Source organism: Eubalaena glacialis, chromosome 1 (genome assembly GCF_028564815.1).
Source record: "Eubalaena glacialis isolate mEubGla1 chromosome 1, mEubGla1.1.hap2.+ XY, whole genome shotgun sequence".
NCBI lineage: Eukaryota > Metazoa > Chordata > Mammalia > Artiodactyla > Balaenidae > Eubalaena > Eubalaena glacialis.
This window is the reverse complement of record NC_083716.1, coordinates 177,281,870-177,293,213: the sequence shown is the minus strand read 5'-3', so window position 1 is coordinate 177,293,213 and position 11,344 is coordinate 177,281,870.

Here is an 11,344-nt window from a genome sequence, read left to right as displayed (position 1 = left end):
TGGCCCTGCCTCCTCCGGCCCAGCCCACCTCGGCTCTGCTGTGAGTACCTTGAGGACAGAGTTCCCTTTGAACCCACGCGAGCACAGAGTAGGCATTCAGTAAGTACTTTTTGAATGTATCGAAGTGCCGTCCTTCCCTCAGTTCAGGACAGTTCTCTAAATCAATGGTTCCGAGTGTGGTCCGGGGACTCCAGGAGGTCCTCAAGATCCTTGCAGGGCGCCCACAAGGTCCAAATGTATTTGTATAACACTATTTGTCTTTTTAATTCTCAATCTCCCTTTGAGTGTACAGAGGAGTTTTTTAGAAGCCACATGATGTGAAATTGAATGTGAAAGAGATACGAGAAAACAGCTGCCTTAATATCAAGCTGGATGTTAAAAAGATTTGCAAAAATGTAAAACAATGTTACTCTTCTCACAATTTTTGGAAAATATAATTAAAAAAATGTAATATATGTTAATATATAATGAGGTTATTTTTACTTTTAAATGAATTAAGTGAATTTTTAAACTTCTCAATAAATATCAATAGCTATAACCCATATAAACCGAAGCTCTTTCAGATCCTCAATGATATTTTTAAGGGTATAAAGGGGTCCTGGGAGCAAAAGTTTGATCACTTTAAATTATCTGGCACTCCGGTGTGTCAGGCTTTGTGCCAAATACTGGGTATATTCATATGAACGGCATGAGGAGTTTTTCTCAGGTTGACGAAGGTAATGGAGACAAAGGAACGTGTGGTGGACACAGACTAAAGTGGCCACCATTGAGTCATGCCCTTGTATGATCCCATCCCCTTGGATGTGAGCAGAACCTGTGACTTTCATCCAGCTAATAAAATATAGCAAAGATGATGGGATGTAAAAGTCACGGGATATCATTCCCATGTTTATACTATGTTATATAAGGCTGGATCTCAGCTGACTGGAGCAAGAGAGACTCTCCTGCTTGCCTTGAAGAAGCCACCTGCTATGATACTGCCTTTAGGGCCAGTGGTCTCACGTCCTATAGGTGCAAGGAGCTGAAATCTGCCAACAACCTGAATGAGCTTGGAAGCAGATCTTTCCCCAGTAAAACTTCTGATGAGGCCTTAGCCCCAGGAAATATCTGGATTGCAGCCTTGTTGTGACCCTAATCAGAAAACCCAGGTAAGTCATGCTTGGACTTCTGATCTACAGAAACAGGGAGATAATAAATGTCTGTAGTTTTAAGCTGCGGTCATTTGTTATATGCTGCAATAGAAAACTAAGACAGAGATTGGTATCAGGAGTGGTGTGCTACTCTAACAAGTAGAGGCTATTAGACCCAGCAAAATTCTGCTGGTGGGAAGCAGGCTGATAAAATTACTCACCTGTTGGGAATTCCCTGGTGCTCCAGTGGTTAGGACTTGGCGCTTTCATTGCCAGGGTCTGAGTTTGATCCCTGGTTGGGGAACTAAAGATCCTGCAAGCTGCGAGGTGTGGCCAAAAAAAAAAAAAAAAAAATTACTCACCTGTAAACATGTGCTACATTTCATGAAAAAGCAAGGATGACTCAGAGGATCTGAGCACTATGGAAGATTATTCCCAGATCTTAAACCTTAAGCAGTAAAAATCCAACATTTGCGCAGATGGATGTCAGAATTGTTATATGCCAGTGGCTCATTTGTACCTTCCATTTCCCCCCTGTTGAACTGGAATGTCTCTAACTGTTCTCCTATGCCAGTCCCACCATTGTATGATGGGAATGTTGGGAGCACTGGTCTCTTTAGTTTCACTGGTCACTAAGGGGAATTGTGCTTCGAGGAACTGCACTTAATGACTTATAGCCAGGAGCCTCATTTGCTTAGATGTAAATGATTTAGATGATGAGATCTTGGATTTTGAGCTGATGCTGTAATGTGATGAGAGGGGAACCTTGGGACGGAGTACACAGTTGTTGTTTTTTTTTCCTGTGGGAGAGGCATGAATTGTTGAGGGCTATAGGCAGAATTCCAGGTGGCCTCTAAGATTCCCACGCATGGTATCTTACGTAGTCCCCTTCCCTTGATTGTGGAAGAATCTATGAATAAGATATCAGTCCTGTGGTTAGATTATGTTGTATGGCAAAGATGAAAGAGTTTTGCAGATGCGATTAATGCCCTTTGAATTAGTCAAAAGGGAGACTATTCTTGGTGGGCCTGAACTTATCAGGTGAGCCCTTAAAAGAGATTTTCTTGCTGGCTTTGATGAAATAGTGTCCAAGTTATGAGAGAGTCACATGTCTAGGAACTGAGGGCAGCCTTTAAGAGCTGAGAGCCAGCAAGAAAACAATAACTCCAGTCATCCAACCACAAGGAACCAATTCTGCTAAGGAACCTGAATGAGCCTGGAAGGGGACCCCAAACCTCAGATGAGATCACATCCCTGCAGACACCTTGATTCCAGGTAAGCAAAGAACTCAGCCCAGACTCCTGACCCACAGAAAACACTGTGAGACAATAAGTTTGTATTGTTTTAAACATCTGAGATGGTGATAATTTATTACAGCAACACTAAATTAATACCCTGACATCACAGTAGGACCTTTGAAACAAAGACTGAAATGACTATTTTTCAGTGCTTTTAACTGGGCCTTCATATACTTTGTTTCCCAGATTTTTTTTCTCCTGCATTTGTGAGTAAAGTTTTGTGTGTGTGTATGTGTTTTTACTTTTTAAATCAATTTTATTGAGGTATGATTTACATATAATAAAATATACCCATTTTAGATGAATTTTGACAAGTATATGTATCCATGTAACCACTTCCATAATGAAGCTACAGAACATTTCCGTCACCCAAAAAGTTTTTTCATGCCCCTTTGCAGTCAACTTCAGGTTCCAGAAACCATTTGTTTGCTTTCTGTCACTGCAGATTTTTTTTTCATTATTTTTGTTGTGGTAAAATATATGTATATGAATAACATAAAAAGTGCCATATTGTAAATTGATTTTGTGTGTTCTAGGATTTTATATAAATGGTGTAATAAATTATATACTATAGGGCTTCCCTGGTGGTGCAGTGGTTAGGAATCCACCTGCCAGGGCTTCCCTGGTGGCACAGTGGTTGAGAATCTGCCTGCCGATGCAGGGGACACGGGTTCGAGCCCTGGTCTGGGAAGATCCCACATGCTGTGGAGCAACTGGGCCCATGAGCCACAACTACTGAGCCTGCGTGTCTGGAGCCTGTGCTCCGCAACAAGAGAGGCCGCGATAGTGAGAGGCCCGCGCACCGCAATGAAGAGTGGCCCCCGCTCACCGCAACTGGAGGAAGCCCTCGCACAGAAACGAAGACCCAACGCAACTAAAAATAAAAATAAATAAATAAATTTAAAATAATTATAAAAAAAAAAAAAGAATCCGCCTGCCAATGCAGGGGACACAGGTTCGAGCCCTGGTCCCGGAAGATCCCACATGCTGCGGAGCAACTAAGCCCGTGCGCCACAACTACTGAGCCTGTGCTCTAGAGCCTGCAAGCCACAACTACTGAAGCCTGCGCACCTAGAGCCCGTGCTCTGCAACAAGAGAAACCACTGCAATGAGAAGCCTGCACATCGCAACGAAGAGTAGCCCCTGCTTGCTGCAACTAGAGAAAGCCCACACACAGCAACAAAGACCCAATGCAGCCAAAAATAAATAAATAAAATAAATTTATTTAAAAAAGTATATACTGTATATACTCTGTATCTGACTTCTTTCATTTTGCAGAATGTTTTGAGGTTCATCCATATCGATACATGTATCAGTAATTTGCTCCTTTTTACTGCTGTCTTATTTTGCATTCTATGGATATACTGCAGTTTGTGTCACATGTTGGACATTTGGGTCATTTCCAGTTATCATTAATAAAGTTGCCAATAGCAATCATGCATAAGTCTTTTTGTGGATATAGATTTTAATTTCTTTTGAGTAAATTCCTAGGAGTGGAATTACTGGGTCGTATGGTAGGTGTATTTTTAACTGCCATCTGTTTTCCATAACAGTTGTACCATTTTACATTCCCACCAACAATGTATCTCCATCATTTGTCAATCTGTTCAATTTTGCCATTCCATTGGATATGTAGTGGTACCTCATTGTGGTTTTAACATGTATTTCCCTCATGACTAATGGTATTAATCATCTTTTTGTGTGCTGATTGAACATTTGTAAATCCTTTTTGTAAATTGTCTGTTTATGTCATTTCACATTTTTTAACAGGTTGTTTGGTTTCGTATTGTTGAATTTTGTAAGAGCAAAGTCCTTTGTTAGATATGTGTATTGAGAATATCTTCTCTCAGTCTCTGGCTTGCCTTTCCATTTCTTAATTTTTTTCTTCCAAAGAGCAGAAGTGTTTAGTTCTTAATGTTAAGTTTAATGGATCATTTTTTCTTTTCTATTTAATATTTTCTGTGTACTGAGAAATCTTTCTCAACCCGAGATCACAACAGTTTTCTTCTAGAAGTCTTAACAGTTTTAGATTTTCATTTATGTATATGATCTGTTTCAGGTTAATTTTAATGTATGATATGAGGAAAGGTAGAGGTTCATTTTTGTCCCTCATGAGATTCCTTTATTTTCTATATGAATATTCAGTTGTTCTAGCACCACTTTTTTTGTTGAAGTATAGTTGATATACAATATTATTGGGTTGGCCAAAAAGTGCCTTTGGTTTTTTTTTTTTTTTTTTTTTTATTTATTTATTTATTTATTTATTTATGGCTGTGTTGGGTCTTCGTTTCTGTGTGAGGGCTTTCTCTAGTTGTGGCAGGCGGGGGCCACTCTTCATCGCGGTGCGCAGGCCTATCACTATTGCGGCCTCTCTTGTTGCGGAGCACAGGCTCCAGACGCGCAGGCTCAGTAATTGTGGCTCACGGGCCCAGCTGCTCCGCGGCATGTGGGATCTTCCCAGACCAGGGCTCGAACCCGTGTCCCCTGCATTGGCAGGCAGATTCACAACCACTGCGCCAACTGGGAAACCCCGCCTTTGGTTTTTAAGTAAAAATAAAAGACATATTTTTCATTTTCACCAAGAATTTTATTGAACAACGTATTCACCGTTTTGTTCCACTACCTTCTGCCATTTTTCAGGCAACTTCATAATTCTGTCTTCCCAAAACTTTTTATCTTTTTGAGCAAAGAACTCTTCCAGGTGCCTTTTACAGTCTTCCAGGGAATTGAAATTTTTTCCATTAAGAGAATTTTGTAAAGACTGAAATAAATGGAAACCCGAAGATGTAATGTCTCGTGAATATGGCGGATGAATCAGAACTTCCCAGCCAAGCTGTAACAGTTTTTGCCTGGTCATCAAAGAAACATGCGGTCTTGCGTTACCCTGATGGATGATTATGTGTTTTCTGTTGACTAATTCTGGACGCTTTTCGTCGAGTGCTGCTTTCAGTTGGTCTAATTGGGAGCAGTACTTGTTGGAATTAATCATTCGGTTTTCGGTAAGGAGCTCATAATAGAGGACTCCCTTCCAATCTCACCATATACATAACCTCACCTTCTTTGGATGAAGACCAGCCTTTGGTGTGGTTGGTGGTGGTTCATTTCGCTTGCCCCACGATTTCTTCTATTCCACATTATTGTACAGTATCCACTTTTCATCGCCCATCACAATTTGTTTTAAAAACGGAACGTTTTCTTTACATTTAAGTAGAGAATCTCATGCGTAAATACGGTCAAGAAGGTTTTTTTTTTGCTTAACTTATGTGGAACCCAAACATCAAAGCGATTAACATAACCAAGCTGGTACAAATGATTTTCAACACTTGATTTGGATATTTTGAGTAGATCGGCTATCTCCCGTGTGGTATAACATTGCTTGTTCTCAGTTAATGTCTCGATTTGATCGCTGTCAACTTCAACTGGTCTACCGAACGTGGAGCATTATCCAGCAAGAAATCTCCAGCATGAAACTTCGCAAACCACTTTTGACATGTTCGATCAGTCGCAGCACCTTCTCCATACACTGCACAAAATTTTTTTTTGCGTTTCAGTTGCGTTTTTACCTTTCTTGAAATAATAAAGCATAATATGCCGAAAACGTTGCTTTTTCCCCTCCATCTTCCATATTAAAATGTCTACACAAAAATTCATCAATTTTGATGTCTTTATTTAAATGCATGCTGATATGACAGCTGTCACATACAATCTAACAAAATTGTTTCGAATGAAGTTAAAGACAACTAAGTGCTACTAGAGCCATCTTACGGAAAAAACCGAAAGAACCTTTTGGCCAACCCAATATATAAGTTACAGGTGTATAATATAGTGATTCACAATTTTTAAAGGTTATACTCCATTTATAGTTATTATAAAATATTGGCTATATTCCCTATGTTATACAATATATCCTTGTAGCTTATTTTATACATAATAGTTTTTACCTCTTAATCCTCCACCTCTATATTGCCCTTCCTCCCTTCCCTCTCCCCACTGATAACCACTAGTTTGTTCTCTATATCTGTGAGTCTGCTTCTTTTTGTTGTATTCACTAGTTTGTTGTATTTTTTAGATTCCGCATATAAGTGATATCATACAGTGTTTGTCTTTCTTTGTCTGTTGAAGTCTATCCATGTTGCTGTACGTGGCAAAATTTCATTCTTTTTTATGGCTGACTAGTATTCAATTGTATATATATATACCACATCATATATATATATTTGGCTGCACTGGGCCTTAGTTGCGGCATGCAGCATCTTCATTGCCATGTGCAGGATCTTTAGTTGTGGCATGGGAACTCTTAGTTGTGGTATACATGTGGGATCTAGTCCCCTGACCAGGGATCAAACCTGGTCCCCCTATATTGGGAGCACGGAGTCTTAACCACTGGACCACCAGGGAAGTCTCTACCACATCATCTTTATCCATTCATCTGTTGACAGACACTCAGGTTGCTTCCATATCTTGGCAATTGTAAATAATGCTGCTATGAATATTGGGGCGAATGTATCTTTTCAAATTAGTGTTTTTGTGGGGTTTTTTGGTTAGATACTCAGGAGTAGAATTGCTGGATCATATAGTAGTTCTATTTTTAGTTTTTTGAGAAACGTCCATACTGTTTTCTCCAGTGGCTGCACTAATGTACATTCTCACTGACAGTGTACAAGGGTTCCCTTTTCTCCACATCCTCACCAACATTTGTTACAGGTGTGCAGTGATATTGTGGTTTTGATTTGCATTTCCGTGATGGTTAGTGACGTTGAGCATCTTTTCATGTGCCTGTTGGCCATCTGCATTTCCTCTTTGGAAAAATGTCTATTTATGTCTTCTGACTATTTTTTAATCAGGTTGTTTGTTTTTTGATGTTGAGATGTATGAGCTGTTTATATATTTTGGATATTAACCCCTTATTGGTCATGTCATTTGCAAATATTTTCTCCCATTCAGTAGGTTGTCTTTTTGTTTTTGCGATGGTTTCCTTTGCTATGCACAAACTTTTAAGTCTAATTAGGTCCCATTTGTCTATTTTTGCTTTAGGAGACAAAACTATTGCCATGATTTATGTCAAAGAGTGTTCTGCCTGTTTTCCTCTAGGAGTTTTATGGTTTCTGGTCTTACATTTAGGTCTCTAATCCTTTTTGAGTTTATTTTTGTGTATGGTGTTAGAGAATGTTCTAATTTCATTCTTTTTTTTTTTTTTTACTTGATATAAGTAATTTTATTTAATTTATTTATTTTCTCACATCTTTATTGGAGTATAAGTGCTTTACAATGTTGTGTTAATTTCTGCTGTACAACAAAGTGAATCAGCTATATGTATACATATATACCGATATCCCCTCCCTCTTGAGCCTCCCTCCCACCCTCTCTATCCTACCCCTCTAGGTCGTCACAAAGGATCGAGTTGATCCCCTTGTGCTATGCAGCAGCTTCCCACTAGCCATCCATTTTACATTTGGTAGTGTATATATGTCAATGCTACTCTCTCACTTCATCCCAGCTTCCCCTTCCCGCCCTGTGCCCTCAAGTCCGTTCTCTACATCTGCATCTTTATTCCTGCCCTGCCACTAGGTTCATCAGTACCACTTTTTAAAATCCCCTATATATGTGTTATCATACAGCATTTGTTTTTCTTTTTCTGACTTACTTCACTCTGTATAACAGACTCTAGGTCCATCCACCTCACTACAGATAACTCAATTTTGTTCCTTTTTATGGTTGAGTAATATTCCATTGTATATATGTGCAACATCTTCTTTATCCATTCATCTGTTGATGGACATTTAGGTTGCTTCCATGTCCTGGCTGTTGTAAATAGTGTTGCAATGAATATTGGGGTACATGTCTCTTTTTGAATTATGGTTTTCTCAAGGTATATCCCCAGTAGTGGGATTGCTGGTTCATACGGTAGTTCTATTTTTAGTTTTTTAAGGAACCTCCATAGTGTTCTCCATAGTGGCTGTATCAATTTACATTCCCACCAACAGTGCAGGAGTGTTCCCTTTTCTCCACACCCTCTCCAACATTTATTGTTTCTAGATTTTTTGATGGTAGCCATTCTGACTGGTGTGAGGTGATACCTCATTGTGCTTTTGATTTGCATTTCTATAATGATTAGTGATGTTGAGAATCTTTTCATGTATTTGTTGGCCATCTGTATGTCTTCTTTAGAGAAATGTCTATTTAGGTCTTCCACCTGTTTTTGGATGGGGTTGTTTGTTTTTGTGATATTGAGCTGCATGAGCTGCTTGTATATTATGGAGATTAATCCTTTGTCAGTTGCTTTGTTTGCAAATATTTTCTCCCATTCTGAGGGTTGTCTTTTTGTCTTGTTTATGGTTTCCTTTCCTGTGCAAAATCTTTTAAGTTTCATTAGGTCCCATTTGTTTATTTTTGTTTTTATTTCCATTACTCTAGGAGGTGGGTCAAAAAGGATCTTGCTGTGATTTATGTCAAAGAGTGTTCTGCCTATGTTTTCCTCTAAGAGTTTGATAGTGTCTGGCCTTACATTTAGGTCTTTAATCCATTTTGAGTTTATTTTTGTGTATGGTGTTAGGGTGTGTTCTAATCTCATTCTTTTACATGTATCTATCCATTTTCCCCAGCACCACTTATTGAAGAGGCTGTCTTTTCTCCATTGTATATTCTTGCCTCCTTTGTCAAAGGTAAGGTGACCATATGTGCGTGGGTTTATCTCTGGGCTTTCTATCCTGTTCCATTGATCTATATTTCTGTTTTTGTGCCAGTACCATAGTGTCTTGATTACTGTAGCTTTGCAGTATAGTCTGAAGTCCGGGAGCCTGATTCCTCCAGCTCCATTTATCTTTCTTAAGATTGCTTTGGCTATTCGGGGTCTTTTGTGTTTCCAAACAAATTGTAAAATTTCTTGTCCTAGTTCTGTGAAAAATGCCATTGGTAATTTGATAGGGATTGCATTGAACCTGTAGATTGCTTTGGGTAGTATAGTCATTTTCATAATATTGATTCTTCCAATCCAGGAGCATGGTATATCTCTCCATCTGTTTATGTTATCTTTGATTTCTTTCATCACTGTTTTACAGTTTTCTGAGTACAAGTCTTTCACCTCCTTAGGTAGGTTTATTCCTAGGTATTTTATTCTTTTTTTTGTGATGGTAAATGGGAGTGTTTCCTTAATTTCTCTTTCTGATTTTTCATTGTTAGTGTACAGGAGTGCAACAGATTTCTGTGCATTAATTTTCTATCCTGCAACCTTACCAAATTCATTGATTAGTTCTAGTAGTTTTCTGGTGGCATCTTTAGGATTTTCTAAGTATAGTATCATGTCATTGGCAAACAGTGACAGTTTTACTTCTTCTTTTCCAGTTTGTATTCCTTTTCTTTCTTTTTCTTCTCTGATTGTTGTGGCTAGAACTTCCAATACTATATTGAATAATAGTGGTGAGAGTGGACATCCTTGTCTTGTTCTTGATCTTAGAGGAAATTCTTTCATTTTTTCACCATTGAGAATGAGGTTTGCTGTGGGTTTGTCGTATATGGCTTTTATTATGTTCAGGTAGGTTCCCTCTATGCCCACTTTCTGGAGAGTTTTTATCATAAATGGGTGTTGAATTTTGTCAAAAGATTTTTCTGCATCTATTGAGATGATCATATGGTTTTTATTCTTTAATTTGTTAATATCATGTATCACATTGATTGTTTTGCATATATTGAAGAATTCTTGCATCCCTGGGATAAATCCCACTTGATCATGGTGTATGATTCTTTTAATGTGTTGTTGGATTCTGTTTGCTAGTATTTTGTTGAGGATTTTTGCATCAATGTTCATCAGTGACATTGGTCTATAATTTTCTTTTTTTGTAGTATCTTTGTCTGGTTTTGGTATCCTGGTGATGGTGGCCTCGTAGAACATGTTTGGGAGTGTTCCTCCCTCTGCAAGCTTTTGGAAGAGTTTGAGAAGGATAGGTGTTAACTCTTCTCTAAATGTTTGATAGAATTCACCTGTGAAGCCATCTGGTCCTGGACTTTTGTTTGTTGGAAGATTTTTAATTACAGTTTTAATTTCATTACCTGTGATTGATCTGTTTATATTTTCTGATTCTTCCAGGTTCAGTCTTGGAAAGTTGTACTTTTCCAAGAATTTGTCCATTTCCTCGAGGTTGTCCATTTTATTGGCATATAGTTGCTTGTAGTAGTCTCTTACGATCTTTTGTATTTCTGCGATGTCAGTTGTAATCTCTCCTTTTTCATTTCTAATTTTATTGATTTGAATCCTCTCCCTTTTTTTGTTGATGAGTCTGGCTAAAGGTTTATCAATTTTGTTTATCTTCTCAAAGAACCAACTTTTAGTTTTATTGATGTTTGCTATTGTTTTCTTCATTTCTGTTTCATTTATCTCTGCTCTGAACTTTATGATTTCTTTCCTTCTACTAACTTTAGGTTTTCTTTGTTCTTCTTTTTCTGGTTGCTTTAGGTGTAAGTTTAGATTGTTTATTTGTGATTTTTCTTGTTTCTTGAGGTGAGCTTGAATTGCTATGAACTTCCCTCTTAGAACTGCTTTTACTGCATCCCATAGGTTTTGGACCATTGTATTTTCATTGTCATTTGTTTCTAGGTATTTTAAAATTTTTTCTTTGATTTCTTCAGTCATCTCTTGATTATTTAGCAGTGCACTGTTTAGACTCCATGTATTTGTGTTTTTACTGGTTTTTTTTCTGCAATTGATTTCTAATCTCATGGCATTGTTGTTTGCAGAAGATGCTTGATACGATTTCAATTTTCTTAAATTTTCCAAGGCTTGATTTGTGACCCAAGATGTGATCTGTTCTGGAGAATGTCCCATGTGCACTTGAGAAGAAATTGTATTCTTCCACTTTCGGGTGGAATGTTCAAAAATATCAATTAAGTCAATCTGGTCTATTGTGTCATTTAAAGCTTGTG